Genomic DNA, 7,442 nt, shown 5'->3' with positions numbered 1-7,442 from the left:
CCCTCCCTACCTCACACCATGGCAATCACTAATCTCTTCTCCATCTCTATAATTTTGTCTGTTCAAGAAGGTTACATAAATGGAATCAAATAGTATATAACTTTTAAAATTGGCATAATCCTTTTGAGGTCCCTGCATGTTGTTGTGTTTATCAAGAATTTATTTCTTGGGGCACCTGGGTGGCTCAGTCGGTTAAGCCTCTGCCTTCAGCTCAGGGAGCCCCACATTGGGCTCCTTGCTCAGGCGGCGGGGGGGGGGGGAGTCTGCTTCTCCATCTCCCTTTGCTGCTACCCTCATTCATGTTCTCTCTCAAATAAATAAAATCTTTTTTTTTAAAGTTCATTTCTTTTTAGTGCTGAGTAATATTTCATAGTATGGGTGCACTTTTGTTTAACCATTTAATGATTTAACCATTTACCTGTTGAAGGACATCTGGGTTCTTTCCAGTTTTTGGTTATCGCGATTCAAGCTGCTATTAATAACTACATAGATGTTTTCATCTCTCTGGGATAAATGCCCAAGAGTGCAATTGCTGGGTTGTTGGGTAAACATATATTTAATTTTATTTAAAAAAAAACCTGCTGAGCTATTTTTCATAATGACTGTACCACTCTGGAATTTTACATTTCCACCAGGACTGTAGGAGAAATCTCGTTTCTCTGCATCTCACCAACAAGATGGTGTTAAGGCTATTTTTTAATTGAGCCTTTCAACTATATGTGTAGTGATCTATTATGATTTTAATTCAGATTTCTCTAATGGCTAATGATGTTGATCATTTCATGTGCTTATTTGCCATCTGTATTTCTTTGTCAGTGAAATATCTGTTCATGTCTCCTGCCCATTCTTAATTGGATTGGTTTTTTTGTTTAAAAAAAAATTTTTTTTTTTTACTATTTTGAGGGTAATTTATATATCATAGACATGAGTCATTTGTTGCATGTATGGCTTGCAATTATTTTCTCTGTCTATAGCTTGTCTTTTCATCCTCTAGCAGTGTCTTTTGCAGAGCAAAAGTTCTTAATTTTTTTTTTTAAGATTTTATTTATTTATTCGTGAGAGACACAGAGAGAGAGACAGGGTCAGAGACCCAGGCAGAGGGAGAAGCAGGCTCCATGCAGGGACCTGACGTGGGACCCGATCCCAGGTCTCCAGGATCATGCCCTGGGCTGAAGGCAGTGCTAAACCGCTGAGCCACCCGGGCTGCCCCAAGTTCTTACTTCTGATGAAATTCCGTTTATCAGTTTTTCCTTTTATGGATTATGCTTTTGGTGCCAAGCCTAAAATCTCTTTCTTTAGCCTTCCATCCCAAAGATTTTATCCTATGCATTTTTCTAAAAATTTTATAGTTTTATATTTAAGTCTCTGACTCATTTTGAATTAATTTTTATAGAGAGTGTGAAGCTTAGGTTGAGGTTTGTTTTGGAAAGAAGGGGGCCGAGGAGTATTCAATTGCTTCAGCACTATTTGTGGATAGGCTATCCTATAGCCATTGCATTACTTGTGTGTCTTTGCAAAAAATTAGTTGGGCAGATAAATTATTTTTCAGGTATAAAAAAGTTGCATGCTCCACTGACTGGGTGAGCTAGGTGCCCTCATATTTCAATTTAAACAATAGCTTCTGGGATGCCTGGGTGGCTCAATGGTTGAGCATCTGCCTTTGGCTCAGGTCGTGATCCCATGGTCCGGGATCGAGTCCCACACCTGGCTCCCCACAGGGAGTCTGCTTCTTCCTCTGCCTATGTCTCTGCCTCTCCTCTGTGTCTCTCATGAATAAATAAGTAAAATATTTAAAAAAATAAACTATAGCTCCTGACCTCTAAAGAGGTAGCTTTTGGGGAATAATGTCTCTTGTGGTGAATAAATCTTTGATGTTCAATGATTCCTTCAATTTCATTTTAGCTTTTGTTTTCTTCTATTAAATTAAAATTAGGGATCCCTGGGTGGCGCAGGGGTTTGGCGCCTGCCTTTGGCCCAGGGCGTGATCCTGGAGACCCGGGATCGAATCCCACATCGGGCTTCCGGTGCATGGAGCCTGCTTCTTCCTCTGCCTATGTCTCTGCCTCTCTCTCTCTCTATCATAAATAAATTTTTTTTTAAAAATAAAATAAATTAAAATTAAATACTGACAAATTATAGTGCTATGAAATCAATTGGCATCCTATTACTACTCATTCACACTAATACTGATTAACACAAATTTAAAACTTTCAACCAGTCTCATTTCCAGCTTATCCAAGTGGGTTTAATTTGAAGAAAGTTTAACAAGGAGGCTTTTTACAAGGTAGGGATGGTGTTTAGAGAAACCAACAAGGGGAAGTGCAGTATTCCAGAACTAGCCTTAGTAGAGACCTGTCCCCATTTAGCCTCCAAGGTACAAGAAGAAGAAAAGACTACTAGAGTGCAGAGGATGGCTGGAGAAGAGGCTGTTCCCTTGGCAGACAGATGCGTGGAGTCCCAGGGAGGAACCTGAGGGATGAACCTCACTTCTCCAGGCTTTTGTATCCTGCTGTGACTTTCATTGGCTAACCCCACCTGAAAAAACCACCTGAAAACCCGATGATTCAAGCAGTCTGTAGGCTGGCTCCCTAAAGAATAGAGTGGGAAAGGATGGGGAGTGGGGATGAAAGGAAGATACCCAGATACTAGTAATAAACATAGCATTAACAAATATATTTTATCCCATTCTTTTAAACACTATTGATTGAGAATTCCATCACCACAGCTATGTACTCATCCATCCACCCATCCATGCATCCATCCATCTGTCTAACCCTCCTACCTTTCTAGTTACACATACACATAAAAAGTTATCTAGAATGTTATACCCTAATGTTATTGGTGATATTTTTTGAATGGCAGGATTTGGGGCATTTTTTTAAAATTGAGATATAATTTATGTACTATAGTATTTACCCTTTGAAAATGAAATATTCAATGGATTTTAGTATATTCATAAAGTCTCTACAACCATCACCATTAACTATTTCCAGAAAATTTTCATCATCCCTCATGAAACCCATAACCATTAGCAGTCATTCCTCATTCCTCCTTGCCCCTGACCCCTAGTGAACACTAATCTACTTTCTGTTTCTTTGGATTTCCTATTCTGGACATTTCATACAAATGAAACATATAATATGTGGCCTTTTATGGCTAGCTTCCCTCATAGCATACATGATATTGTAACATGTGTCAGTACTTCACTCTCTCTCTTTTTTTCTTAAAGTAAGCTCTACGCCCAATGTGGGGATTGAACTCATGTCCCTTCTACTGATTGAGCCAGCCAGATGTCCCAATACTTCATTCCTTTTTGTCACTGCATAATATTCCATTTGTACAGATATACCACATTGTGTTTATCCGTTCATCAGTTAATGGACATTTGAATTGCTTTCACTTTTAGGCTATTATGAATAATGCCATACGGACATTTCTGTATGATTTTTTGTGTGGACTCATGTTTTCATTTCTGGGGTATATACCTAGGAGTGGAATTAACTCTATGTTTAACTTTTTGAAGAATGGCGCAACTGTTTTCCATAGTGGTTGTACCATTTCACATTCCATTTCACATTCCTCAACCAGCAATGTTGAGGGCTGCAGTTTCTCCATATCCTCATCAACACTTGTTACTGTCTTTTTCATTATAACCATCTTGGTGTGTATGAAACAGAAGCTTATTAGAGCTTTGATATACATTTTTTTGATGGCATCTTCATGCGCTTATTGTCTGTTTGTATATCTTTTTTTGGAAAAATATCTGTTCAAATCCGTTGTCCAATATTTGGTAATAGTTTTACTGAGATATAATTTCACACATCATATAATTCACCCACTTAAAGTTTATAGTTCAATGGCTCTCAGTATACTCATAGAGTTGTGCCACTAATTGTAAAGATGTATTTATTTTGAGAGAGAGAGAGAGAGCATGAGCATGAGGGGCAGGGGTGGGTAGGAAGACCCAGGCAGACTCTGTGCTGAACCCAGAGCCAGCATGGGGCTTGATCTCAGGACCCTGAGATCATGACCTGAGTTCAAGCCAAGAATCTGACACTTAACTGACTGTGCCACGCAGGTGCCCCTAATTCCATGATATTTTAATCACCTCAAAAAAGAAACCCTATACCCATTAGCTGCCAACCTCCAGTCTTCCCATTAATCCCAACCCTCAACAAACACTAATGTACTTTATTTCTCTATAGATTTGCCTATTCTAGGCATTTCATAGACAATGTGGCCTTTCATATAATCATTGAATATACTGATTCTTTCACTTAACGTAGTGTTCTTGAGGTTCATCCATGTGATAGTGTGTATGAGTCCTTGGAGTAGAATTTCTGGGTTAGATGGTAACTCTGTTTAATTTTTTGAGCAACCACCAGATTGTTTTCCAAAGTGGCTGTACCATTTTTCATCCCCAATAGCAGTGCCTAGGGATTCCAGTTTCTCTACATCCTCACCAGCACTTTTTATTGTCTTTTTAATTTTAGCCATCCTGGTAGAGGTAAAAGGGGATCTCCTTGGTGTTTTGATGTTGACTTTGACTTTCAAGGGAGAGCAGGGGTAGTGAAGAAAAGAGGTACAGCAAAAGTAACCCTAAGACCCTAAGAATATTGGAAGCACCATGCTCCCAGTGATGGCAGTGCCTTTGACATCCTGGCCTTTTTTGGTTCCTGCTCATTTTCCAAGCTTGCTTCTCCAGTCCCTCCATTGATTCTTTGAAGCACAAAAGTTTTTAATTTGTTGAAGTCCAATTTATGATTTTTTCTTGGCTGCTTGGGTGTTAGATGTCATGTCTAAAAAAACTTTCTCTGTCCTTTCCTTCTGGGACTCCTGGTATGTGTATGTTGGTAGGCTTGAGGGTCCGACAGCATTCTGAGACTTTGTTCATTTTGCTCAATTCTTTTTTAATTCTTCAGACTGATAATCTCAGTTGACCTATCTTCAATTCTCTGATTCTTTCTTCCATCAGTTCACACCTCCTGTTGAATCCTTCTGGTAAATTTTTCATTTCAGTTACTGTATTTTTTAATTCCAGAACTGTGATGTTTTTTGAAGATTTTATTTATTCATGAGAGACAGAGAGAGAGAGAGAGAGAGAGAGAGAGAGAGAAGCATAGACACAGGCAGAGGGAGAAGCAGGCCCCGTGCAGGGAGCCCGATGCAGGACTTGATTGCGGGACTCCAGGATCACGCTCTGGGTGGAAGGCAGGTGCTAAACCTCTGAGTCATCCAGGGATCCCAAGAACTGTGATTAAAAAAAAAAAACTATTTCTTTATTAATATTTTATATTTGGTAAGCCGTCATCCTCCTACTTTCCTTTAGTTGTTTTTTTTTTTTTTCATTATTTCCTTTAGTTCTGTGAACATTTTTTTGGTGAACATTTTTATTTTTATTTATTTATTTTTAAAGATTTTATTATTTATTTATTTATTTATTCATGAGAGACACACAGAGACAGAGGCAGAGACAAAGGCAGAGGGAGAAGCAGGCTCCCTGCAGGGAGCTGAACATGGGACTTGATCCCGGGACTCCAGGATCACGCCCTGGGCCTAAGGCAGGCACTAAACCACTGAGCCACCCAGGGATCCCCTGAAAGTTTTTAAATAGCCTTTCTTTTTTCTTTCTTTCTTTCTTTCTTTCTTTCTTTCTTTCTTTCTTTCTTTCATTTATTTATTCATCAGAGACACACAGAGAGAGGTAGAAACATAGGCAGCTAGAGAAGTAGGCTCCCTGCAGGGAGCCTGATGCACAACTTTATCCCAGGACCCTGGGATCATGACCTGAGTTGCAGGCAAACACTCAACCACTGAGCCACCCAGATGTCCTTAAATAGCTTATTTTAAAAGTCTTTGTTAAGTCCAATGTCTAGCCTTCCTTGGGGACACTTTTTTTTTGTATATATATTTTTAAAGATTTATTTATTTATTTATCATAGACAGAGAGAGAGAGAGAGAGGCAGAGACACAGGAGGAGGGAGAAGCAGGCTCCATGCCGGGAGCCTGACGTGGGACCCGATTCCGGGACTCCAGGATCGCTCACCACGCCCTGGGCCAAAGGCAGGCGCCAAACCGCTGAGCCACCCAGGGTTCCCTTTTTGTATATTTTTTATTGGAGTTTGATTTGCCAACATATAGTATAATATCCAGTGCTCATCCTGTCAAGTGTCGCCCTCAGTGCCCGTCACCCAGTCACCCCATCCCCCCGCCCACCTCCCCTTCCCCTACCCCTTGTTCATTTCTTGGGGACACTTTATTTATTTATTTATTTTAAAGATTTATTTATTTATTCATGAGAGACAGAGAGAGAGAGAGAGAGAGAGAGAGAGAGAGAGGGAGGCAGAGGCAGAGACACAGGCAGAGGGAGAAGCAGGCTCCATGCAGGGAGCCCAACTTCAGCCAGGGAGGAGAGTGTAGGGCCTTCTCAGGTCTTACCCAGGCAGGCGCACAGCCCTGGGGCTGCATATAGTTATACACATGTGTATGGTCGTGAAGAGTTTCCAGTATGTGTCTGAGTTTTTCAAAGCCTCTATAGGCCCCTCAGGCCTTACCTTTCCGTTTTAGGCTTTTTCTTTTAGCTATTGTTCGCCTCTGCGGTTTTTTTTTTTTTTTTTTTTTTTTTTTTTTTTTACCACCTCCAGGTAGCCACAAAGTGAAATAACAAATAACTACCTCTACATATTTTCACCCACACCTCCAGAAAAAGACTTTTTGCTTTGAGTCAGGTCAAACAAAGTCAAACTTGGAGTGAGGTCTTCAAAAGAACCACAGGATAGGTCAAATAATTTCAGTTCTCTGGGCTTGGGGCTTTGAAGGAGCTTCAACCCAATTCTGCTTTCTCTGGTGGCTGCTGGGTGTAGGACGTGGTTTTTTTCTTTCCTTTTTTTTTTTTTTTTTTTTGAGACAGAGAATGTGAGCACACAATTGTGCGCATGCACACAAGGGAAGGGGACTGAGGTGAAGAGAAGGGGGGAGGGACAGAGGAAGGGCAAGAATCTTAAGCAGGCTCCCGCCCAAGGGTTGGGGGCTTGATCTCTCTGCCTGAGGTCAAGACCTGAGCCAAAATCTGGAGAGTGGCAGGGATGCTAAACTGGCTGAGCCCCTGAGGAGCTCTGAGATGTGGATTTTTTTTTTTTTGAGATGTGGATTTTTAATAATACCGTGAAATTAGGGGAAGGGGATTCCAGATAAAATAAATTAAAGCACTATGAAGCTACTCTTCTTGAGGTTTAGCTGTTTTTAGTAAATGAAAGCTCCCTAGATTACCAAAAGCTTTTAGTTTCCAGAGTTCTGAAAATGTTGCTTCTGGCCATTTTTTTCTTTCTGGCCATTTTTTAATTAAAATTTTTACTTAAATTCAATTCAAGTAATCTATACTGCATTATTAGTTTCAGAGGTAGAATTTAGTGATTCATCAGTTGTATATAACACCCAGTGCT

This window comes from Nyctereutes procyonoides, unplaced genomic scaffold (assembly GCF_905146905.1).
Source record: "Nyctereutes procyonoides isolate TBG_1078 unplaced genomic scaffold, NYPRO_anot_genome, whole genome shotgun sequence".
In the NCBI taxonomy this organism is placed as follows: Eukaryota; Metazoa; Chordata; class Mammalia; order Carnivora; family Canidae; genus Nyctereutes; species Nyctereutes procyonoides.
The sequence above is the reverse complement of the archived record's forward strand: the minus strand, read 5'-3'. Positions refer to the sequence as shown.